Below are 27,721 nucleotides of genomic sequence, written 5' to 3' on the forward strand. Positions count from 1 at the left end.
CACAATATTTAGTGAATTCAAGACACACAATATTTACTCACTCAAATCTTAAGTGCAGAAAATATACTTAAATCAGCTTATGTCCAGTTGAAATATGCAGACAAGTCTCAGTAGCCAGCAACTCGATTTAAAATGATTACTAGAAATGTAACCAACACAGATTTTAATGGTAGCAGAAACCCCCAAGCTAATTAACAGTAACAAAGGAATTTCAAAGCAGTCTAACAACTACTGCAGAGATTCAGAGACACACACAATATTTACTGAATCCAAGACACACAATATTTATTTACTCACTCAAATCTTAAATAAGTGCAGAAAATATACTTAAATCAGCTTATGTCCAGCTGAAATATGCAGACATGTCTCAGTAGCCAGCAGCTCGATTTAAAATGATTACTAGAAATGTAATCAACATAGATTTTAATGGTAGCAGAAACCCCCAAGCTAATTAACAATTAGGCGGGAAGGTAGATGGGGGCTGGGAGGGTGGTCTAATAGTTAAGGTGTTTGCCTTGCAAACACAAGGTGCAGGGTTTGAATCTCACAAGGGGTAATTGGCTAGGCTTAAAAGGGCTCCCACGGGCAGTTAGCTTAGTACTAATCTATGAACCTATGAACCTATAACATGATACTTGAAAAAAGTTATACTGACTGCTGATTTTAAATTCTACCAATGTCATTGGTCTAAAAGAGCAAATTAATTTTAAAGTGTATCCTTAAATTAAGAATCCCTTTAGGTGTGGAGGTTGCCATGGAATTTCATAGACTTTTTTAAATATATTCAGGGATGACAATGGGGCCAGATTCTAAAAGAGTTGCTTTCAGTGAAAGTCTACCCTGATTCTGATAGACTTCCTCTTACAGTAAGTGACTTGCTTCAGTGTAAGGCCTATCTATAGACAGGCTTACTCCATGGGGCCAGATGCCAAAAAATCTGCTCTCAGTGTAAATGGTCACTTACACTAAGAACGAGTCTTCTGGAATCAGCCCCAAGAGATCAGTGGTGTATATTTTAATTTGTGAATGATAATTTCATTCTTAATGCATCTTAGATGTTTCGTTTTTCAAGCCTGATATTTTTAAATGATGTTTAAATAATTTTGCATTATTAAAAGTGTCAGTCCTAATAAAGTATCTGTTTTTAATATTAGAAAGGAAACTGATTAAGCAAGTTTGAAATAAACAGGACTTCTTTTTACCCTTTGTGATTGCCAGACATATATTAGCTTATTCTGTTTGTTTGTATATGTAATTTCTCAGTAATAACAAGAATGTTTTATTATTTTATTTTTGTTTGTATACACTATTGGCTTTTCAGCACAGTTTTACATAAATACAGCAGCACAGTCTTGTCAGCATTCCTCATGCAGCATTCATTAACAAGAAGCTACTTTGGAGAAACGTTCAGTGAGAAAAACACTGATATTCATCATATTGATCACTGCTACATTAACCTTAGCTATATGGGTCATATCCTGCCAAGGACATAACAGCCATCCAGCTTCTAAAACTTCAAGGCACCTTCCATGCACCCAAACTGTCAGACAATTCAAGCTGAGTTGACTAAAAGAGCAGTTTGGGCTCCAAACCTTTCAGATCTTTGCTACTATATATTCCTTTGAGGCTATCGAAGATCGACGGCTGGTTTGTTCTGTTCCTTTGTTGGGCAGAAAAGTTACACTTGAGGAAAAAAACTTCTATTTAGTAATTTGCCTATTATTTATACTTTCTTCCTCAGGAAAGTTATTTTAATGTTAGGAGTGTGATTTAATGGACTGTGACACGACTGTACTATACTTTTAAATAGGAGTGTTCTTTTTTCCTGTTAGTTTAAAAGCTGTTTATAGTAAGTGAAAAACATTTTTCTGTAGATAAACTGTGTTTATTTTATTCTGTGGGGCTGTCATACTGTTTTAACATACTTTACACTGTTTGTCTTAGGAAAAAATGACTTTAAAGACTTTTTATTTCACCGGCATTTGCTACTTGTTTTTCTTTGGAAAAATGCAATATTTTTGGCTTGACCATCAAACAAATTGTCAGTCGTGTGGTCTATCCTCCTTGCAGCAACAAAAAGAAAAAGAAAAAGTTTAGCAAACAACCTTTGCCACCACAGCAGGCTAGCAATTTGTTAAAGCCACAGGTGTGTGACTTTGCTGTGACCATTTGTTGTACCTCAGACCACTCATCTTCTACCCCAAATTCCCCTGGTGTAGCACCTACAGCCATTATAGACAGGGGGTTAGTCACATCTTCTGTGGGTGTTGGGGTCCCCTCAGTGGGCAAAGGATAGACCATAATGTTAGTCCTGGTGGGGGGCAGGGAAGGCTACCGATTTGTGTCAGAATGTTGAGTCTGTCCCTAGGGAAGCTGCTGCTGTTGCAAATAAAATGTTGGCTCTATTTTTCCTGTCAAAAAGAAGCAGAAAATTAATCATGAATCTACCTCTCCTCAAGTTTCCTTAGACAAGAATAGTTTACTGGGCCTAGCACAGTGTTTAATTCAGGCTATTGATCCTTTTGTGTGGTAATTTCTGGTAAAAGAAAGAGGGATACTTTCTTTCCTGACGAGATTCAGGATTTTGAATCTGGAAAGGAGGAAGAAGGGATAGATACATGGCTTTCTTCACAGAATTCTGATTCAGACTCAAAGGAGAGATTAGTTTCTGTGATTCTCCCTGTGGTCTTTCTTTTTTCCAGAAACTATTTATAGAATGTGCCAGTGTTTTCAGTGGGAAAACACTGAAGTTTCTCAGTCTGTATGAAATACTATGGGCTGTTACAGAAGGAATTTCCACAGCCTGCCCATTCCTCTAGTCCAGTCACTTTTGGAGGATGTGTGTGTGTATGTTACTGCCTGCAATTTTCTTGACAGTTGGCCAGCTGCCCCTAAAAAGGCAGATGGAGTGAATAAAGTTCCTCAGTCTTTTAAGTTTTTATGCACTTTTCCCAAACCTGATCCAGCAACTACAGCTTTGAATAATCCTTCTGCTACTAAACACAGTTAATTCCAATCTTGCTATTTCTGATAAGGATAGGAAGATTACAACAGGAATGGTATGGGAAAAAGTGCATTCTTTATTTTCAGAATATTGAATTGTCAGGCGCATATGTTAAGATTTTTCCTGGCTAATTGTGATAGTATGAGGAATGTTTTATCTGCATTTTCTACTTGTGAGGAAAAATTAACTTTGAATAATTTATTTTATTGTTCAAGTCACTAATCATTGTATAGAGTATGTATATGACTCTGTTGGTACTTATTCCAGGGCTATGGCCACTGGTACTGTTTTGAGGAGGTTTGCATATCTTTATTCTCAGAACCAGCTAGATGGTATTAACCTGATATTTTAAATTCTTCTTTGGATATAAATTTGTTTTTTGGCACTCTGCTGCTGCAGAGGTGATCAAAAAGTGTGATGTAAAGGACTGACATAAGGAATTTCAAAAATTTTTCAGCCCTCCTTTTCCATGTTTTCCAAGGGATTCCCAAACTCTTTATCCAGGTTTTTGTAATAAACAATATAAATAGTCTCAACAAAATACAGGTAAACAGAATTAAGAAGAAATGGCAAGCGGGGTTCCAAGAAGAATTCTGGAAACTTCCACAACCAAGGACAGTCCAGTAAGTCATAATGACTATTTAAGAGACCTTGCCTCCCCAGACACTTTATTTTGTCTTCCAGAAGGTCTAAATCACCACTTTTCTCTTTGACAACAGATAGTTTCAGACAAATGAGTTCTGAAGATCATTTTCAAGGTTAGAGATGGCAACAGGAGGAAATTCCTCCTTTCTGGGCAGTAATTCCTCATCCTCCAGACCAGACTCTTTTATTTCCACTTGTCTTTCATCACATGCTCTTCCAGGGAGCACTAGAACCAGCTCCCCCTTCCCTTGTAAGAAATAAGTTTTATTCAAAGATGTTTTTAGTGCCAAAGAAAGAAAATGCTTGGAAACAAGTTCCGGATCTTTCTTTTTCTAACATGTTTGTGATAGTGCCAAAATACAAAATGACATCACTTCACAACCTGTTTCCTCTTCTTCCTCATTCAATTTTCTTGGTGATACTAGATTTAAAAGTTGCTTATTATCATATCCCTATTCATCCAGATTTCAGGCATTTCTTAAGATTTTATGTGTCTGGTTCTCATTATCAGTTCTCTGTGTTAGCCTTTGTACTATCCACCACACCAAGAGTGATCACAAAGTTTCTATAAGCTCCAGCTGTAGCTCATTGCAGGCTACAGGGTATCCACATTTTTCCATATTTAGAAGACTTGCTTATCTTTGCAGAGTCTTTCTCAAAGTTTCAGAAACTTTTCTTTTGGGTTAGAGATTGCTTACAAAAGCTAGGATTCCAACAGAGCATTAAAAAGTCTTTCTTGACTCTTCACAGGATTATCTTTCTGGGATGTCAACTAGACACTACTGTTCAAAGAGCTTTTCTTCCAGAGGAAAATAATATAGATGTAGATCTGGATCTATTTCTAGGGTTTTACACTCTGACTTCTGTCACTATGAGGGAATTCCTCAGGATTTTGGGTCTCAGGGATTCTATGGTTCTCATGATACACCTGAAAAGACTCTGCAGGAGAAAGATACAGTGGTGTCTGAAGTCTCTATGGTCCAAGCATCAACACCCTTTTTCTTTTCAAACCCTACTGCTGGGGTTTGTCATAAGAAAAATCACTTTGTGGAGACAACAGATATCCCTAAATCCAGGTCTTCCCTTTTCCCTCCATGTTCCAAAGCAGTCAGTCATCACAGACACCTGAACTTTACTTGAGAAGCAGTTTCAGGAGGTATAAAACTGCAAGGTGTGTAGGACTCCAAGGTCAGTTGCAAAAACATAAATATAAAATAAAAGCTTGCCCTGATCAAGGCACTATTCTCTCTGAATCATCTTTGAACTGCAGGACCTCTTCAAGTTATTACAGACAATACCACAGTTATGTGGTACATCAACAAACAAGTGGGGACCAGGTCATACCCCTTTTGCAGGCTAGCCATTTCAGCTTGGGATAAATCTTCATAGCACAGTCTTACTCTACAGGCAATCTACATTCCATCAGAGCAAAATTCTGTGGCAGACAAGATGAGCAGGACAAGGGGAAAACCCTCATAAATGGAAATTAGATCAGGGGATCTTCCAGGAGTTGATCCATTTGTGGGGAGTCACTTTAGTAGACCTTTTTGTCTCCTCTTTTAGCAATCAGCTGTCAGGATTCTGCTCCAGGACTCCATGCAAGAAGACCTGAAAGGCGGATGCCTTTTCTTTTCTTTTCCTTGGACAGAAATGCTTTTGTATGCTTCTCTACCCATGACACAGATATCTAAGGAGTTTCTGAAGATTCAAAAGGAATCCGCAAGATCATGTGGTGACTCCTTTCTGTCCCTGGCAACTTTGGTTCTCCCTTCTTTTGGAATTGTCCAGGGGCAATTACCACAAATTTCCTCACAGACTGGATCGACTCACACAAGAACAGAGGTGTTTGATACACTCCAAGACCAAACAACTTCAGTTGACTGGTCTTAATGCCTTTTAGGCATCTTTTTTTACTGAGTATGTGCAACAGGTACTAGTGGAGTCAAGAAAACCTGCTTCTAGGAAATCATATATTGGAAAATTAAAAAGGTTTTCTATTTGGTGCCATTCGATGTCAGTCGTTCTCTGGTTTTACAATATTTGTGTGAGTTACTCCTCTGTTAAGGTTCATTTATAAGCCATTTCAACATTTCTGCTCATAGATCATCCTCTTTCAATGAAGTCTCATGTCAAAATATTTTTCAAAGGGGTTTTGCATAAACCAGTGGCCCCTCCCTGGATCTAATTTTGTGTTAGAGAAGCTAACACATGCTCCATTTGAATGAGCTGATCTGGCTGACTTGAGGTTCTTAATGTGGAAAGCAGTTTTACTGATTGCTCTGACCTCTGCAAGAAGATTATGTGAGTTGCAACCCTACCTCATTTTTTACATGGCTTCTTTGAGAACTAATCTTTCTTTTCTGCCTAAAATAGTATATGAGTCTACTTTATGCTAAACTATCCGTCTTCCCATTTTCTTGAACCTAAAAATGAGGGAGAAAGGATACTCCATACCTGGGATATCCATAGATGTTTGGATTAATTGTTCATTTCTTGTGAAGGTAAGAAATAGGGACAACTGTGCCAAAGCAGAATATTTCCAAATGGTTGCCTAGGGTATTACTTTTGATATACTCACCATAACAAAACTATTCCTGGTAAGAACAAGGCAGACTCTACCAGAGCCTTGGCTTCATCTATGGCTTTTTGGAAAGGAATTGAGTCTAGAAGCATTCTAGAAGCAGCAACCTGGTCCTATGTACATGCATTTACAAAGCATTGCTAGACTGATTCTTTTTCCAGATCTGGAGCAGGCTTTGCAAGGATAATTTTCCAGGGGCTCCTGGACTCTTTTCCTTCCACCTCCCAAATGTAGTGAGTTAGGTTAATTTACCCATATAGCTAAGGCTACTGCAGCACTGATCAATATGATGAACATAGTTCATTTATGTAGTAACAGATGTTGAAATGATCACTGCTGCAGTAACCAGTCCCTCCCTCCTCCCCCCTTGTTTTCTGGTATGTAGTTATGCCAGGGTGTGGTTATTTATGTTTTCTTCTTCTTAGCATTGTCCTTTCAGGGCTCAGTTTCCCTCTCTCTCTGTTGGCAGGAAAGCTCAGAAGGACGTGGCTCCCAAACTTGTCTTTTAGTTATCTCCTTCAGCTGCCTAACAGTTTGGGCACATGAAAGGTGCCCTGAAGCTTTGGAAGTTGTTTGTAATATCCTTGGCAGGCTACTGCAGCAGTGATCACTCAAATATCTACTGTTATAGTAAATTTACTTACACAGCTGTACTTTTTTACTCATCTTTTCACAGAGTTTGCAGCTACTGACTGTGGATTGTAGCTTATTCAAAGTGTTTTCCTGAGTAATTTTTTAGAGATGTTTAGCAGAGTTTTTCAACACACTTGTTTAATTATTGATAAAACTGTACATTTCCTGGTCTATGTTTGGCTATCAAAAGAAAATCATCGAACAGCTAAATATAATATGGAAAACATTGAAACAGTGCATTATCAAACATATATCGCAAACACAGCCAACCACACCCCCTTAACTATGTGCAGAAGGTAACAGTCAATTGTCTATCAAGTGCCAGAATCTGACACATAACACACACACTCAGGTCACGTCACAAAAAGTACAAGTATGACTCTGTCATTGTTCATGTGAGTGTGAATGACCTGAGGTGCACCTTCCTGGTCTACATGATAAGAGACATGGTGGAGCTCTCGGATTATGTGGCCCAGGCAGGTATGACCCTAGCCCTGAGCAGTATCCTACCATCACCCAGAATGATACCGCAGTACAGACAAAAAATGATTGACTTCAACAATTGGCTAAGTTTCTGGTGTCAATCTAAGGTGATCCAGTATCTGTCTGCTTGGGGTGACATAACTGACAGACCTTGATGCTTTGCCAGAGATGGCCTGCATCTGTCACCCCAGGGATTCTGGGTACTGGCAAAGGCTCTTTCCACCCCTATAGTGCCTTTTTTAGACGGTGTTCCAAAGACCAAATTACCACCATAACAGCTATAAATAAACGCAATCTGAGGATCATGCTGCTCAGTGCTAGAAGTCTAAATCTCAAGATGCACTCGCTCGAAGCACTCATCAAAATGGAGAACATTGACGATTGTGCTGTAACGAGACCTGGGTTAAAGTAGCAGAAGGCACCCCTGTGCTACCAGGCTATAACTCATTCCACACTTTTCAGACCTGAAACATGGACCGAAGCTCCAAAGGTGGTGGTGTCTCCATATTCATAAAGGATATGCATGCCTCCAGGCTAGTAACCCAGCATAACGCTTCTGAGATACTTCAGGTGCAACTGACACTGGATAAGACAATGATCTAGGTCATAGCCTGCTATAGGTCCCCAACCATGTCCCTAGACTCTCCCTCCATGCTCCTAAGCACCTTGGAAACTATCAAGGTCCAAAACAACACTCTCATACTAGGAGACTTCAACTACCCCTCCATCAACTGGGAAAACTACTCAAGCACTACTACACTGGCCCAACTCTTGCTGATATTCATCATTTCCAATGCCTTGGACCAACTCATTCTTATCCCCACTAGAGGAAGCAGCATCCTTGACCTGGTTATTACTAACATGGGTGACCATTGTTCTACACCAATAGTCAATCCTTCACTGGTCAGATCCGACCATAAACAAATCACCATGGAAATCCACATCTCACCCACACCCCCTGCAAAGGTAACCACCTTGAAAAACTTCTCCAAAGCTAACTTTTGGCTCCTAAAAACAGAGGTGGGTAACTTCACGGCACCCACGCCAATGAAAAATAGCTGCATGCCTGCCGAATCGTACACCAAAGCACTGTACAAACATGTATATAAATGCATGGAACTAGCCAAACCCAGCAAAACCAAGATGCTCTCCTCCAGAAAAAGGAATCCAATCTGGTGGCCCCCTGCCATTATTAAACTCTACAACAGAAGGAAGAAACTGTTGCTGAAAATGGTGAAGTCCCAAGACTGGAAAAACTCACTTATTAGCCTCAACAAAAAGTTGGGATCCCTCATCAAATCCTCCAAAGCCACTTATGAAGGCAAAATTGTGGCAGACACTAAGAACAATCACAAAGCCTTCTATAGTTATATCAAGAACCTCAACTGCAATACCCAAATTTGCTCTGAGTTACTGCACAATGGTACCTTCTACATTGAGCCAACAGATATTGCCAACAGGGACATTAAAAACAAGAAAACTGTCAATGCACTTTACAACCATTCAATTATTTGCACTAATTTTAGAACATTTTTTGTTCTTCGTTATTGATCGGGTGGTCAAGAATCAGAGGGGTGGTGATCATAAGCTGGCCTTAGAGCTAAGTGAGACAAAGTGGCAAATAAGGATTAATGCCAGAAATATCAATGACAACATATCTATTGTTCCACTTTTAAAACAGACAGCCCTGAATGTTTGATCAATAATATTGAATTTTTATATACTTTATACAATGTTATTTATATGGTTTTTGTATTGCTGTATGCTGTTATTTATTTGTGGTTTTAGCATAGGTACAATAAGAGTTTTAATGTTTTAAATACTACTGAAAGTTTCTTCTGTTTGAAAATGGCAGCAGTTAACATTTTGTGATGTAATTTTAACAAGCTATAAAAGGGAAGTGATGTTTATGGTATACAACTCTGATGAAGCCTGGGATGTGCAGGTGAAAGCACTTAGTCGTTTTGATCACTTTTGAATAAAGCAGTGTTTCGCCTTTCAGTGTTGTGGTGTGCCCTTTCTTTTTCATTTTTGTGTTTGCTGATACTTTTTGGCTTTTTCCACACTCAGTGTGGTGGTTCAGTGTGGTTAGATATTGCCAACATACTGGCCAACAGATTCAGTGCCAATGTTACCCCTCTCTCCCCCCTAAAGGACCAATCACAATACCAGAAGAATGCCAGGTACCCAGCATTACTTCGGCACAGGTTAAAGCTGCATTGTCCAAGGCCAAGAATACAGCTTCCATGGGACCTGATAATATCCCTGGCTGTGATCTGCTTGAACTACAAAGTGAACTGGTACCACATCTATGTGTCCTGTTGAGTCACAGCCTCACCTCAGGCTTTGTCCCTACCAAATGGCGCACTGCTACAGTCATCCCTCTCCATAAAGGGAGAGCATCTACAGACCCTGGGAATTATCGCCCCATTAGCCTGATGAGTCTGATATGCAAAGCTATGCAGCACATCATCATGGACCTGATTAACAAAGATATAGGAAATCTCCAAACTCTAGACCCCATGCAATTTGGCTTTTTGAAAGATAGATCATGCCTGCTTAACCTGGTTGACTTCTTTGAGTCAGTCACCAGGGCTGTGGATGAAGGTAAAGAAGTGCAAACAGCCTACCTCGATCTGACCAAGGCCTTGGATACCACTCCTCACTTGGGAATTATTGATAAACTCACCAAACTAGGCATCAACCCCTATATCACTAGGTGGGTTACAAATTGGCTCTCAGATAGAACACACAGTGTGAAAGCAGTGGACCCCAAGTCAGACTGCTGACTAGTCACGAGTGGAGTCCCAAAGGAATTGGTCCTGGGTCCTCTACTGTTCAGCATCTACTTCTCAGAAGTCCAGGCCAACACAAAGGGACTCTGGCTGACTAAGTTCACAGATGACTGCAAACTGGGAGCCATTATTAACTCCCCAGGTGATGCAGACATCCTACAGAAAGGCCTCACTGAGATCAATGACTGGTGTTGAAACCTTGGCTTTAAGCTTAATTCCAAAAAAATGCGTCATCATTCCCTTTGTGAAAAACTCAGTTCCCACTAATTACCACATCAATGGGAGCTCACTGAACACTGAAGGCATTATAAGAGATCTGGGGATGCAGGTTGACAGCAACCTCTCCTTTGACCACCACATTGCCACTGTGGTCAGAAAGTCCTTCTATGTGACACATCTCATTACCAAGGGTTTTGCATCCAGAAAGAAAGAGGTCATCATCTCTCTCTCTCTACTCTTCCCTCATTAGATCAATCATTGAGTATAATGCCCCATTTGGCATGTGCCTCACTAGACACCTGCTACAGCTGAATAGGCCACAGAAGTACCTCACAAGGAGGATCCTAGGCATTAAACACATGTCCTACATGGACAGACTCAAAAGACTCCAGCTAATCTCTGTCATCTGCTTGAATTACAAAGCCATGTCTGACCCAGCTCTGTTAGAACTACTACATCTGAAGAAATCCTAATCCCTCCGCACCACACACACTCCAGAGACCTCAAACTAATTACCACAATCAACAGAACATGCTGGAGGAACATCATTTTCCTCACCCAGAGACTGCCCATGTCCTGGAATAAACTTCCTATATATGTCAAGCAGAACACCTCACTGTCCTTCTTCAAGAGAAATCTTGATGAGTGGATGGGTAATAGAAAGTTCACCCCGGGGATCACTCCAGTGGTTCTACTTGATAGAGGCACTGGGAACTAACATTGAGTGATACGATGCCAGGGCACTTCTATGGGCTAGGCTTGTAAAGGCTCCCGGGCCATTTGCTTAGTACACACCTATGAACTTATGAATCTATGTATACCAACTCCAAGATTGCACTACAGTGGGTAAAAAGGCAAATTTAAAGGTTTCCTTCACTTACCTTATGCATTGTGGCACTTCCTGATTCTTTCTTTCTTTCTTTCTTTCTTTCTTTCTTTCTTTCTTTCTTTCTTTCTTTCTTTTTTTAATTTGCTCTTCACTTGAAGAGTTGGGATGGAGGGGTGAGGTTTTGATTGACTCCAGTAGTGTAAGTATTTCTTTGAGTTTGTGGTAAAGGTTTATTTGTCAGCCACTTCAGCATGTCTGCCCATGGTGTCCCCTCTTTTCACTCAAGTGAAAATGTTTTTGAAAGGGGTTCTTCATAAGATGCCTCCTAGGAAACTGGTAGCATCTTCTTGGAATCTTAATTTTATGTTAGAAAAAACATTTTATCCATTTGAACCAGCTCACCAGGTTGATTTGGGGTGCTTGACATTGAAAATAGTCTTATTCACTGCTGTGGTCCCTGCAAAAAGAGTATCTGACTTGCAAGCTCTTATACTGGGTCAACAGTATCTAATTTTTCATAACAATTTTTTATGCCTAAAGTGGTATCTGAGCTTACTTTAATGCAAACCACCCAACTCCCTGTCATCATCTTTTCAGAAGATAAGAACGAAGGAATAAACATAATTCATACCTTGGACATCTGCAGACAACTCATGTACTACCTTGACAGAACAAAATCATTCAGAACTTTTCATTAGTTCTTCATCTGTTAAGAAGATAAGAAAAAAGAATAACCTGTGTGAAAATAGACTATTTCCAAATGTTTGTTTCAGGCTATAAGCCTTTGTATCTCTCACTGCAACAAATCTGTTCCAAGCAGGGTCAAGGCTTACTCTACCAGGGCCTTGACTTCATCTCTGCCTTTTGGAAAGGGTTGGATTCCATGGGTATTCTATAATCAGTAACTTGGTCCTCCGTGTATACTTTTCAAAGCACTATAACATAGATTCTTTCTCCTTTCTTTCCATTCTTTCTCTGTCTAGGACAATATCTGCTAGGACCATTCTCTAGGGGCTCCTGAACTCTCATTCTTCCTCCTTCCAGTCCTGCCAAGCCATGATAATCTAGCCATGTAGCTTATGCTACTGCAGCATTGATCATAATGATGAGAATAGTATAGCTGTGCAAGTAATCTCACCATAACAGTAGATTTTTGAAGGATCACTGCTGCAGTAGCCTCTCCCTCACTCCACCCCCACTTATTTTTTGTATATTTTTTTAACCAGGGTGTAGACATGTATTTCTCTTTTCCTAGCATTGTCTTCTCAGGACTTTAGCCTCTGTCTCTCTGTAAGCATGAAAGTTCTGAATAGCTTGGCATCAAAATTGACTTTTAGTGAGCTCAGCTTGAACTAATAATTTGGGGAATGGAGATGCCTGGAAGTTTTGGAAGCTGAATGGCTGCTATAGCCTATGCAGGATACAACCTATATAGCTTAGGCGACTGCAGCAGTGATCATTCAAACATCTACTGTTGCGGTATGTTTACTTCAACAACTGCAATTTCCTTCTGCTCCACAGTATTGTTTTCCATGGCAGACTTCAGTGATCCACTTTGCTCAAAGATCCACATTCACTGACATCACTACATTGCTGCATCTAAGCAAAACGATACAGAATGTACAGACAGTAAGTTAAATTAAGAAGTAAAGGAGAAATTTTAGACTGGATTTGGATACTCGTCTGGAAATGGGGAGCCCACTTTTTGTCACAGCATGGGTGACACTGACAATGCCAAAATGAAAAGGTCACCAATGTCCTGCCATGTTAGCAAGACTCAAAGAAAAGCAAAAAAGTAAATGATGTATTTTTCTTGTTTTCTCCCTTTTCTCCAAGTCTGTGTGATCCCATGATCTGTCATGTTAATCTATTTATCTATCTATCTATCTAGTTCAAGATTCTTTGAGGTTGCCCCACTTGTTGGCAGTGCAGGAGGACCTGCCCCACTGTAGAAACATGTTATTTATTTTTTGGGGGGGTCTATATTAATTCATTGAATGAAAACATTGCCAAATGGCATTTCATTAAAAATGCATTTCATGAAATCTCCCACCCCCCCTGCTAACTATATATACTAACTATGAGATCACACTATAGTGGGCAAAGGGCAAATTTTCTGATCCCTACTGTAATGCGCCCTCAGTCAGAATAGTTCAATGAATGACATTTCCAACGAAATGCTATTTGTCAATGTTTTTGTTAGCTGAATTAATAGGGACCCTTTTTGTGTGTTTTGTGACCTTGGAAGTGTTGTTGTTTTGGCTATTTATCTCTCAAAGTTGTAGATGTTTTGGGGTCTCATAATCCTGTGTCAGTCAAAAAATATGTCATTATTCAGTCTAGACCCTGTAAACTTGAAGATGAATAACCACAAATCAAGCAAACAAGATGGTATTACTCATAGGGTGACTCTAGAAATAATATCTCACATTTACTGATAGCCTTCAGAACAGGTTGAAATGCTGTGTGAAGACAGTTACTTCAAAGTTCTGTAAATAAATCACGTGACATGTCCTGGGGGCAGAAGTGTATTATCCAAAATGCATTCATTCTAGTATTTAGCAGAGGTTGTGATGCTCATTTGTGTAGTAGACCACCTATTCCATTGTAATACTCTGTAAACAGATTTTTCTGGAACCCTTATGTTCTCTTTTTGTTTTTGTTTATGCGTTTGTGTCAATTGGTCTTAAATGGAAAACTAGGACATCTTGTAGTTTCAGTTATCTTACATGCTGAGGCAAAGAGTTGGAAGGTTGGTTCTTTGTCTTATTTTCTGAGTTCCTCACTTGCATCATGGACTAACTCTAACTGCTCTAAGATGCTCTCTTCCATTGTACTGAAAATTAATGAAGAAGGCCTGTACATATTATGCAAGTAATGAAGAGGAGATAAGTTAAAGTTTGTTTATGTTGTGAGAATTGTACTTCTTGTTTCATGTTCTTCAGAATGCTTGCCTTTTATTATTTATTCCATTTGCTTACTGGAGAAAGTTTGACTGGGCAAACAAGTCCCATTTCAGTGGAGACCTATGTTTGAAGTTCAAGAAATTATAACAGTAGTCCATATAGAACATATGGATACTCAGGTAACATTTAACAGCATTACATTCAAAGTTCCACGAGAACTGTTTACAGTAGTACTTATATAATATACAGAATGCTTAAGAACATTAACAACATTACATACAAGTGAGGTTAAATAATTATGAAATAAACAAGTTTATTTTGCTGAAACATAATACACATTGGGCACGGATATAATTATATGGATTTTGTTATAAGAAGAGTAGAAGACAGAAAAATAAGAGAGCAGAGAAAGTCACAGACATGTATCTGTTCTAAGAGAGGAAGTTTCAGAATAACTTAGCCTGAGGAAAAGCAGGGGCTTAGTCAGGAATCAAGCAGTTTTAATTTATCTTTGAAGATACCTACCTTACATCCTTTTTGACCAATTAAATATACCCAATCTCACGAGGCGCCATCTTTAATTCCTTGTCTCGCTCTTGGCTGCTGTGCGTCCTGGCCTCTTGTGTTCTCACCCATTGTACGTAATTTCTCTGTATTGCTGTTAAGAACATTTATCTGCATTTCACCTTACAAGTGTTGGAAATGTTATAATCAAACTGTTATTTGTGCAAACTGTTACCTTAAATGGGCTGGTCTATTCAGCGCTGTACTCAGCTACTTGCTTATGTGTTTTGTAGTGGAACTGTTGTGTGCTGACCTAACTACTGGCTCTGCTTATTTGTTTGCTGGATAAGGTATTAATCTAATCAAGTCAATGCCAGGCTTGTCTAGTGGCCTTAATACCACTTGTATAGTGTTTACTACATTATTTGTTCTATTTGCTACCTTACGTGTATTGGTTTACATTTATGCCATATTCGGTCATTTGCTTATGACTGGTACATGTGGAGCTGATGAACGCTGACTTACTTACCTGCAGGAAGTACCATATATACATTCTAGCACATTTGGCATTAAGTTTAACAGAAAACACATTGCTGACTAGCATTTTTGACTTTAAGAACGCCTGTATGAATAACCTACTTAAACTATAGTTACACTGCCTTTTTTTAGTGATATGACGCTGAATTGATACACACTAACATGTTACTTAAATTATAGTTACTGTGCCATTTTCTTTTTTTAGCGATACGATGCTAAATTGATATACGCTAATTTAATCAGTTCGTTTTGCTGCATGAGCTGTCATAGCCTTGTATAGGCATAGCTCTATCTCCCAATTGATATTTACTCCATATTAGCCCTAGCAGATTATTTGTTCTTGTGTGTTTTCTGCAATATTTAAAACTTAATGGAAGAGTCTCACTACTCCATATATTCTTAGCTTAAGAATTATATAGTATCCCCCTGGGTTTTCTAATAGCAATGCTGAATCTTCCTAGCTATTACCTTCCCAATTTTTAAGTACTTTCTGTTAAGATACTAACTGACTTTGCTAAAGTGTATATGTGCTTACTATCCTGTACTACTCCACACTCTGAGTGTGAATCCTTTATAGCTCGGACAGTTGATACAAGAATTTTAATTAGCATTAAATTGTATAGTTGGAACCCTACCCATATTTGCTACAGTGAACCTACATTGTGCATCTGTTTCCTACTTCAAAAACTCCTAATGCACTACTGCTGCTCTAACTGACAAAAATAACCCATAGGCTCATTTTAAAACATACCACTGTGGCATTGCTTATATGATTTTTAAGCACATTTGTCTCATATTTTTTATCTGACTAGGACCTTTATTTGTACCTTAGCTCTTTACTCTCTGTTTTCCTTTCTACTTTGTTTTCTCTCTCCCTTTGTGTATCCAGCTAGCCATCCTGGCTGTCCTGACTTAGGGTTTGGGAACCTGCCATACCTGACGACCTCAAATCATTAATTCAAATTCACCTGGATCTTCCAGCTCTGTTCGCCCTGCGGGCTCACTCCACTCCCCAACCCTACCCCCAAATCCCACCCACCCCAGTACATCTAGCCTTACACCTCTATAGCCACTCCCACCTCCTCATTATCCAATCCCATCCCACAACACATTAAAGGTATTCCATATTACTATACTCCTCCTACTTCATCTTATACTCTTACCTACTTACTCTCCACCCTCTACTACCTCAGCACAATGCCTACTTCTCCCATATCAATTCACCGCAAACCCCTACCCCTGTTCTCAATTCTGCCTTTCCTTTTCCTTCCCTATGTCCTAACTACCTACAAACATCTTAGCTTTACTAACTGCCAGCTGCCCACAAAAGATACTTCCCCACCATCCTCATCAGCTACTCTTAAACACATCAACATTACTTCTGTAACTATCTCCTCCCAAAGTATCATAGAGTCATCCACATTAGCTATAAACACCACCAAGTCAAAAGAGCACATAACATATTGAATCTTACTCTAATTCACACACCTCGACTGCACCTTCACCTCCTATCCGATGGTGACATTCATCCAAATCCAGGACCTTCCATTTATAGACCTGCTAACCCAGATAAATCCTTTCCCTCTTCCTTTCACAGCCCTACTAGGCCTCCTAACTCCCTCTTCATATCTCATTTAAACATACAAAGTGTCAATAATAAAGTGACTTACCTTCATGCCCTAATAGATGTACATGACTTTGACATTCTTTGCCTATCCGAAACATGGTTAAAACCAACAACCCAAGATTATGAAATCACCCCTCCTGGGTATAGTATTTTAAGAATGGATCACCTTAACATGAAGGGCAGGGGCATAGCCTTATTATACAAAGCAGGCCTTCAAGTTACACCACTTGATACTCACCCACCTTCTGATAGCAATACTGAAATTCTTATCACTAAGCTACAACTAAACATTAGTAAGTCCATCTACATTATATGCCCATATCTTCCTCCAGGTAATAACATCACCTCCCATGAAAATATTCTTAGCTGGCTATCCACTAGTTATCCACAAGAAACCATTCTCCTAGGTGACTTTAATATAGACTGGAATACCTGTAATTCCAATAATCCATCTAACCACATAAACCTATATGACTTCTCCCAAACTATCAATTCACCTACTTGTATCCATAAACCTACCAACAAAAAAACACCCTAGATTGGATCCTTATAAATACTCTATCCACAACATATATGACAAGTATCCTACCAGCTGACATTAGTGATCACTCTCTAACTTATATAATTCGACATGAGTAATATTACCAGCCCCTCAACTTTTAGAACTACTCATTGCAATACACATTTTAACCAAGAACACTTCCAACATTAACTGAGTGTATGCAACTGGTCACCCTTAAAACACCTCCAACTAGATGAAGCAGTGGCATACTTCAACTCTAAGTTCCTTGAAATCTTGGACTTCCATGCCCCTTTTCATCCTCTTAGGAACAGTACCAAAACTGCTCCTTGGCTTACGAAGGAAACTAAGCAAAAGATTCTACTAAAAAACAAATTTTGGGCCAAATGGCGTACCTCTAAAAATCCATCAGATCATCTAAAATTTAAACACCTTAGAAACTCAACTAAAGCATCAATACTACTGGACAAAAAACAAATTCTTCTTTCAACTTCAACAATCCAATCAACAAAGTCCACAAAAATTCTGGTCAGGTATCAATAGACTCCTACATCCTGGCAACTCTAAAACAACAACCCCATCTGGAATTACCAACGACACTCCCAAACTTATTGCTGATTCCTTCAATACCGTCTTCACTGAAGCTATCCAGTCACTTGCTAACTCTCTACCTCCTGTATCCTCTAATCTTTCTTCATCCTTAAATAACTCACCACCCACTTTCCAACTCCAACCTGTGCCTACATCCCTTATCTATACCCTCCTTCAAAAACTTAAACCCTCTACCCCCTCTGCTGGCCTCTTACCTGCTAAGTATCTTCAAATAGCAGCTAAAGTTATTGATTACCCTATTTTGATCCTAATTAATAGAACCATCACTGAATGTGCCATCCTATCCATCTGGAAAGTCTCACATATAATCCCCCTACACAAAGGTGGCAACTCAATAGAATTTTCTAATTACCGTCCAATTGCCCTACTCTCTCCCATAGCTAAAATCATGAAAAAATGCATCCATCGGCAACTGCTAGACCACCTCCTCCAAAATAACCTTTTAGCTAGCTCTCAGCATGGCTTTCGACCTTTCCATAGCACCACCACAGCCCTCCTATCATTTTCTGACCACATTAACAAAAACCGTAACAATAACACCCCATCCTCTGCTATCTTTATAGATCTTTCAAAAGCATTTGATATGGTTAACCATCACCTACTACTGAATATACTTAAGTACCTTTCACTTGATATTCAAGCTCTACAGTAGTTCAAGTCCTACTTAGATAACAGGCAACAGACAGTGCTCTGGGACAACACTCTTCCCAACTTCCTGCCTCCCTTGGTGTACCCCAAGGTTCTATTCTGGGCCCTCTTCTGTTCTTGATCTTTATAAATGGTCTATCCACTAGTGTCCCACAAGCTATATCCATTCAATAAGCAGATGACTCCACTTTAATTTCCTCAGCTACTGGGCTGTCTGAACTGTAGTCCCTCACCCAAAATGTCTTTGAAATTGTTGAGGAATGTTTTTTACAGTGTTGCCTCCTCCTTAACCCCAAAAAGACTAAACTACTGCTGTTTACTCCCACACTCAAGTCCATTCCACTTCACTATTAAATCTAAAAAAATATTTTATTTATTTATTTATTTTTTTTATTTTATATTTGTTAACCGGGGGTGTCTGACTGAGCTGAAAAGGCCCTTTTTCAGCAGAGGCCTGGGGATAAAAGCTCCACAAAGAAAAACTACAGACACATTTAGTTATTTAGACATGATCAGTATACACACAAATTACAAGAGACATGTTTTTACAGTGGTATGCGGCACATAAACAGTTACAGTGGAGAGAGAACAAACAAAAAAATATAAATTTTAAAAATAAAGGTAATTAATAGATTTGTGGTGTACAGCTGAAATTTAGAACTTAGGTAGAATACATACATAGTACACAGGTACAGTACATACATTGTAGATTAGCCAGTGTTTGTGAGTAAGATTGAAAACTATTATCAAGTGCTCTAGATTTAGTATGTATATGTTATCCGCTTTCACTAGCCTGGGGGAGCAATTATGGCACTGCCAACTTTGCTTGAGATGTTGCCTGATGAGGTCTTTAAAGGAGGCTTTGGATGATATGTTTTGAATGCTAGTAGGGACAGAGTTCCATTTTTTAGCCACTGTACTACTATATAGTGCATCTCCAAAGCTATTGTAGCTGTTGGTGACTTCTAGTAGTAGTTTGCTTGATGATCTAAGAGGCCTTTTGGCTGAGTGATGTTGTACTAGGTTTTTGAGGGCAGGACACTTACTGGGGAGGTAATAGATAGAATGACAGAGGCAGAGCTGATTGTAGGTTAGGAGGTTGGGCAGTTCAAGCTAGTGGAGCTGTCTCAAAGCAGTACAGTGATGACTTTTATATAAGCAATTTGCAGCAAAGCGGGCTATTCTGTTATAGCAGGCTTCCATTTTGCTTAGTTCAGTTTTGTTGAGATTAGTCAGAATGGGAGATGCATAGAGTAGGGTGGATAGAAGTTGGGAGTGAGCAACGATTGATCTTGTGTTGTTGGTAAGAAATGGTTTGATACGGTAGAGTGACCCCAGTTTGGCATGTACTTTTTTAATAGCTAAGTTGAGATGACTATCAAATTTTAGGTGGGAGTCTATGGTTATTCCCAATAGCTTAGCCTGTGCCACTGGAGCAACTGGAGTAGCATTTGTGGAGTAGATAGTGAATTGACTGTTAGTGTTTTTGTTAGAACTGGTTATAATCATAAGCTGAGTTTTCTTTGGATTGAGAATAAGTTGGGCTTTGGTAAGGCAGTTTTCAACATCAGAGAATGCTAGTTGAGTTGTTTGCAGGAGGGTGGGTATGTTTTGTGCAGCACAGATTAAGGTAGTGTCATCTGCATACTGAATTATAGATGCACACTGTGTGGAGGTATGGAAGTCATTTGTGAAGACTGTGAATAGTAGTGGTCCTAAGATAGGACCCTGTGGGTCTCTTATAGTTATGGGCAGTTGAGGAGAGAGAGAATTTTCCCATTTTACAGCTTGGTACAGCTTGGTACATGTCAGTTAAGTAGCTTTGGAACCAGGTAAGAGTGGAATTTGATAGATGATATTGGTTTAGTTTGTTTAGCAGGATTTGGTGTGAGACTGTGTCAAATGCTTTGGACATATCCAAAAAAAGAGTTGACACTTGTAAGCCTTCATTTTTGAGATGGTTTACAGTGTCTGTGAAGCAGAGGAGGGCTGTAGTGGTACTATGGGCATGTCTGAAACCATGCTGAGTAGGTGACAGGATGTTGCAGTCTAGGAAATAGTTTAGCATCTGGATATGGATGCATTTTTCTAGGATTTTGGCCAGGGGGAAGAGTAAAGCAATGGGTCTGTAGTTATTAAGTTCAGTGGAGGTCCTGCCTTTATGTATGCGTGTAACATATGATATTTTCAAGAGTTTGGGCACATAGTTTTCAACAATTGATCTGTTTATGAGAGTGGAGACTGGGATAGCAATAGCATCTGCTGTGAGTTTCAAGAAATAGCTGGGGAGTAGGTCGGCTGCTGTTGATGAGGCTTTTAGTTTGGAGAGCATGCTTTTGATTGAAGTGGTGGAAACTGTTTTGAGGGTAAAGCTTGTATTAATGTTATTTGTGTTGGGGGGGATAGTGAGGAAGGAACTGTCCTGTGACACTAAGGATAGAACTGAGTTCACAAAGTGGGAGTTGAATTGTGTTTCGATGGGAACTTTAGTGTCAGGGGTGGTTGATTTGGGGCTAGCCTTTTGGGTGGATTTTAGTAGCTGGTTTACATTTTTCCAAAATGTTTGCGGGTTGTGTTAGTATTTAATTTGTAATGTTGTGTAGTAGGATTTTTTGTCCAGCCTAATGCATTTTTTTGCACGGTTGCGCAGTTCTAGGTACTTAGTTAGGTTTTGTGTTTCTTTGTTTTTTTGATAGTAAAGCCAGGCAGTGTCTCTGGACTTCAGGATTTGTTTGGTTTCTTTACCGAGCCAGGGGTTTGTAGAGGTTCTAACCTTGATTTTGCGCAATGGAACGACAGTGTCTAGGTGTTGTAGAAATGTTTTGTTGAAATATACTACAGCCTGGTCAAGTGGGAGGGTTTTTGGAGGGATCCAGTCACAGTTACAGAGTAAAGTGTTGAGGACCTCAGGAGAGAATTTTTTTGTGTTTCTAGTGGATATATAGTTAGTGGTTTTGCATATGCTTGTTCTACTATGTATAAAGTATATTATGTTGTGGTCACTTAAGGTGTCTGGGAGACTGCCTGTGTGAGGGTACAATGTAGGGTTGTTAGTTAGGACCCAGTCAAGGATGGATTCCCTTTTAGATTTTTTATCACATCTAGTTGGAATTTGGACTAGCTGCTGGTAGCCATGGGGATTTATTAGATTACTTGGTGGTTCTGATATACAGGTGAACCAATCTAGGTTGAAGTCCCCCAGAATAAGGGTTTCTTGTGAGTATGTGGAAGAACACCTGGATAAGAAGTCTTCAAGGCTAGCAGGTGTATTACCAGGTGGAATATAGATCACAATTGTGGTGATGACCTTTTTAGGGTGAAGTTGAAGTTGTGAGATAAGTATGTTCCAATTATTGGGGGAGGGGTAGGAGTTTGGTAATTGACTGACAGTTAAGTTGGACTTGTACAGTAAGGCAGTTCCACCCCGTTTATGAAGTGGTCTATCTTGTCTAATGATATTGTAGCTAGTAGGGAGAACTCCTGAGTTAGCTATGTTTTTATTTAGCCAGGTTTCTGTTAAAGCAACTATGTCTGGGGAGTAGTGTGCTAGTGTGGCCTGGAGTTCAGGTATTTTATTTTTGATACTTCTAATATTAATATTTAGCATTATAAGATGGTTGGTTTTGCTGCTGTTGTTGATTTGTCCAGGGATGAAGAAAGTGGGGGTGTTATGTTCAGACATTTGTGTTGGAGCAGTTTGTGTTGGACAGGATGGATTTGGGCCTGGGTTGGGGTGGATATTCCCACTTATGGTGAGCCTGGAGTTAAAATGGTTATACAGATGTTGGAGTTTTGTGAGGAATGTGAGAAAGTATTGTGTTTTTTTGGAGTAGGAATGAGAGCATATGTGTTTAGTTCTGAATTGGTCCGTTATGTAGTTCTTGAATAACTGTGGGCAGATATTATTATAATGTGTGGTGTCTGTATACGAGAGTGCATAATGCAGTGTTGTGCTACTAAGTTTAGGGATATTGCTAGAGTGATAACTTGTGGTGTTGTAAAGAATCATGAGAAGACAGACTAGACTTAGTTGTGTGATAGTCATGGTTATAAAGTTTAAGTTGTTTCTAGGTGGGGGGTCTGAATAGGAATTATAGGGTTGCACTATATGTGGATTGGGAAGTAGTGTGGGTGATGTAAAAAATGCCTAGTGGGAATGAGAGTGATTGGGAGTATTTTGTGTGGAACAAGTTGGTGTGATATGACTTGAGGAGCTGTGATTGGTGGAGGTGATGTGAGGGTGAGCTGTGGGTGGGGCTGTGATTACTATAAATGTAAAGGAAGTGGGGGTGGGAGGGAATAGGGGGCAGGGCAGGGGAGTGGAGAGAGCCCGAGCGTTAGCGAGGGTGAATGGAGTGCGGCAGAGCCAACCAAGACCAGAGAAAAAAGTAAGTATTACTTTACAAATCTGAAGACTTTTAAAACAAATTCCTGAGGTCTAATGGCTTTCCGGCAAGCAGAATGTAATTGCTGAAGAGCACTTGTGTCCTGGTGGGAGACTGGAAATTTAAAGATGGCTCCATGCTCAGCAGGATTCTGATAAAGACTTGGTATTGGGGGAGGGAGATAGCACAATGAGTGTAAACCAGTTGGAATGCAAAGAAACCAGAGAGGCAATCAGTGGAAATCAGTGAAGGCCTCAGAGGGGGTAAGTAATAATTCAAACTACCTGTAAAGTGAAGGAGAGAAGAGACAGCAAAGTTTATTAAGGTTGGGAGTGTGTCTTCACATTGACTTGCTGATTAGTAACCAGTTTGTGCACAGATTAAAGTAGGGAGATGCATTAGCGATGAAGGGGAATGTATAGAGATGCAAATAAACAGGTGGGCCTCCAAGTGATACAAACTAAGGCAGAAAGCTCTGAGAGGGCTGCTTGATGGTTAATTTAGTCACAGGGATGTGAATTAAATGTATACTGTCTATTGGACAGTTAGGATTACTGTACTAGCAGGGGGGTGGGGAGGACATAAGGCTACAACAGTCAGTTTTATTAGCAAGCTGAGAACTACTAAGAAATACTGCTAATGTAATAGCTTCACTCTCATAAAACATACAAGTAGAATGCCTGGGTGGACTGACCCTGCTCTTGAGGCTGTAAATGTATATCCTTGTTTAGTTTGCAGTACTGATTCCTTTTTATACCATATGGGTGGAGTGGTAGACACAGACTGCAGATTTGCTTGAGTGTGTTCCTGCTCTTGAGGCTCAAAATGTATATCCTTGTTTAGTTTTCAGTACTGATTCCTTCTTATACTGTATGGGTGGAGTGGTAGCCGCAGACTGCAGATTTGCTTGATTGTGCTCGGCAAGCAGAATGTAATTGCTGAAGAGCACTTGTGTCCTGGAGGGAGACTAGAAATTTACTGTTATATCCCCTGACACTACCACTAAACTCTTAGGAATGACAATTGACCACAACCTTAAGTATGATACTCATATTAACACCACAATAAAATCAGTTAACCGAAAACTAGGCTCCCTCTATAGAATTAAACCCTTCCTTTCTCTCATAGCTAGAACTACTATTGCCCACATCCACTTCATCTGAACACTCTTTTATGCCTCCCCTGTATATACAAATCTATCTAAAAGCAACCTCAACAAGCTGGCAATCTCCTAAAATAATATTACCAGATTTGCTACCGGCTCCCCAGTTAGATCCCACCCCTGACAAAATCTGAATCAACTGGGTTGGCTGGAACTGCAGAGCCAAATTCTATTTCACCAACAAACTATTACCCATAAAACCCTGTATCAACCAAGTGACACACCAATTCTGACAAGTCTAATCTGCCCATATAAAAATCTTACAAATCTAAGCTCTGCAAACAAACTACTCATTACTACCCAAAAACCTAACAATAAAGCAGGAAAATCCATTTTCGCTAACACTGTAGGCAAAAACTGGAACCTACTTCCTGGTGAACTTACATCTCTTTCTTCAACTTCACTATTTAAAAAGAAACTCAAATCATACCTTACAACCCACTGGCTATGCCCCTCTACTAACCCTGACTAGAGTATCTCTCACTGTTAGTCTTGGCTAACACCATTTACATTTCTCTTCCTAGCCACTTTAAGGTCACTACCTTCTAAGCTGACGTATTTTACCTAGGAACAACTGAATTGGGCATCTTACTGTCTTATTTACAAGTTACTACCCTTCAAAAAATTCTTCCAATCCTATTATTAAGTAGTATGTTCTTCTGTTCTTGCTTATTACTTTGCTTTGGGTAACTACCACATACTTCTAAATCCTTTTCTTTCTTCTCACAGTGAAAAAAAAAAAGATAATCTTATATGTGCTTTTCTATTCTTTTATCTATCATGTATGCTAAGTTACCATGGAACACATGTTAATTGTCTTACAAGTATCCTGTAATTTATGTTTAATGTTCAGTTTGTGCATGTCTTTTATGTGGAGCTTTTCTCCCCGGGTCTCTACTGAAAATGGACATCTATCCAGGTAGATGAGCCCAGTCGACAAATGTAAAATAAATAAAATAAATAAATAAGATATGTGACATGTTGATGAGTCTGATTGGAGGGGGACTTGAGTTTCAGGATTTTGTGACACACTTGGAGTAAAGTTTCCTGCTTTTTTGTGAGCTATGTATATTGAGAGGAGATGTCTTTCAGTAGACTGAACTGCTCTATTTGTGGAGTGGAGCCATAGTATACTGTTTAGGGAAGAGCATTTTTCAGGAAGAAAGTCTGATCTGTGTGCAAGCTGAAGTTAAGAGTAGGTGAGGAGGTGAGATAGCTCAAGGCAATACAGGTGCATAAGAACAATACAATGATGTGTGGGGTATGGCTTGTTGGAAGCAAAGTTGGCTATTTTCTTACGGCATTGCTCTAGATTAGTTGTTAGTGTTAAATGGAGGTTCGTAAAAATAGGAAAGGCATACAAAGTGTAGGCAGCAGGTAGGTGGATGCTAATCTTTCCTTGCTGCATTCAGTCAGATTTTCTTTGGCTCTATATAACAAACCTAACTTCTGACTTGTGTTTTTGATTGCTCATTGGATATGGAGCTTGAAGGCTATGATGTCATCTACTATAACTCCTAATAATTTTGTATTATAGACTACCTCAATATATTTCTGTTATTTGCAGAGGTGATTTGAAAGTTATCTTTACATTTGGTATGACACTTAGGAGTGAAAAGGAGATGTTTTGTCTTTTTTTGGTTTAGTAATAGGCCTGATTTTGCTAGCCAGTTTTCTTAGGAGCAGATGGAGAAGAATGGGGTTTTCAGCAGAGCAAATAAGGGTTGCATCACAGGTGTATTGGACTAGTTTGGCATATTTTGAAGCTGTGTGTAAATTGTTGATAAATACATTAGAGGCCCTAGTATGGAGCCTAGAGGAACATCTGCAAAGACTAGTAAAAAGGTAGAGATGTTGGATTGCCATTTGACAGACAGGGAACTGTCAGACAGCTAGTTGAGGAACCAGGATAGAATGAAGCAGGACAGATCAAGGGAAGCTAGCTGATGGAGCAGTTTATTACTAGAGACAGTGTCAAAGGCTTTAGATAGATCCAGGAAAAGGGAAGATACAATATTACCTGTTCTGTGACAATGATTAAAACTGTTAGAGAAGTCTATTAGTGCAGTGGTGGTACTGTGGTTTGGTCTAAAGTCATGTTGAGTGGAGAAGGTGGAGGTTATTAGTGAAAATGTGGTTGAGGAGTTGAGAATGGATACATTTTCTAAGATTTTTGATAGGGGAGAAAGTGTGGCTATAGGTTTGTTTATAGATGGAAAGATCAGTTGTGTTTTCCCTTTTTTTAATTTCTTCCATAGGAAGGGGACATAACACTGTTGGATGGATATGTTCAGCTACTGAGAACATGCTATATTTTGGATGCAATATGCAAGATAAATGTAGAGGCAGTGAGGATGTCTACCGGTGTTTGCCTATCTGAGACTGTGTTATGCTACTCTTTCAGTAGTGACAGTTTCTAGATAACAGCTTACTGATTACTGAGTATTTTGTGAAGTGATATTGCTTTTGTGTGCTTATTTTAGATCTTTTTTCACGTGGAGTATATGCAGAAATGGCAACCACTCACATTATTTATTTCCTTCATGCTACTTCCTTGAATTACTTAGACTGGGATTCATAGTCAGCACTGGAAAAGTCCAAGTTGCTCTGCATAGGGAGGCCAATTTGAATTCACTGAAATAATGCAGTTCATGCACCTGTACAAATTTCAAGTCACTGGATCATATTTAGATAAAATTAATATGACTATGAATTACTTGAACAAGCAGTGGAAGCTCAGCTGAGTACCCTACCAACCTGCTCAGGGATTAGGGCTGGTAACTAGAAGAACATACAGACACACACACACACACACACTGTACATATTCCTTGTAAGTGCAAGCAGTTAAATTGCTAAGGCTATTTCCATATTTTGTGCATTGCTGTACATAGATATTATATAGGACTGTTTGTATGAATCACCGTACTGAATACTTTTCTGTTCACATCAGTGCACCTCTAGTTGCTCGGTAATGTTACTGAGTTGGATGGGATTATAAAATGGGACAACTTTATGTAGTTCACAAGGCCACAAATGTGGATTTATGAACTATACAACTTGTCTATGAATCTTAACATATGTAATTATTGTACCTCTAATAATTATATGATAATTCATATAAAGATGATCTAAAGTCATGAATACAGGAAGCAAGGACTGTGTATGTAAAACCAAGACCAGCAAAAATCCAGCAGAAACAATTATAGCACCACAGTCCAAACTAAGAAATAATACTTTATTAAATCTTCCCAGAAAAAAAAAACAGATATGGTGATCAAAGCATGATTCACTTATTATACTAATGAACTCCAGAAGACAAAAGCTAATAAACCTGTTTTGGTACAAATATACCTTCATCAATAACTGTATGATAATTGCATAAAGCTATCACTAAGCCATTGGCATCGCAATAACTATCAATGCTTAGCCATCTCTTCAAACAGAATGTAGTTCATTAACATTTACCGATAAAATCCAGTGTGTGTCTGTGTGTACGCATGAGAACAAAGTATCCCATACCATCCTGCTTCACCTGCAGCAAGCAATGGTTCTGTCTGTTTTTCTATGATACCATGCATATAGGAATTTTAAAAAGGGGGAACATGTTTCAATATATGTCAAAGATGGCTT

Source organism: Protopterus annectens, chromosome 2.part1, assembly GCF_019279795.1.
Source record: "Protopterus annectens isolate FY-2018-M chromosome 2.part1, PAN1.0, whole genome shotgun sequence".
Lineage (NCBI taxonomy): Eukaryota > Metazoa > Chordata > Ceratodontiformes > Protopteridae > Protopterus > Protopterus annectens.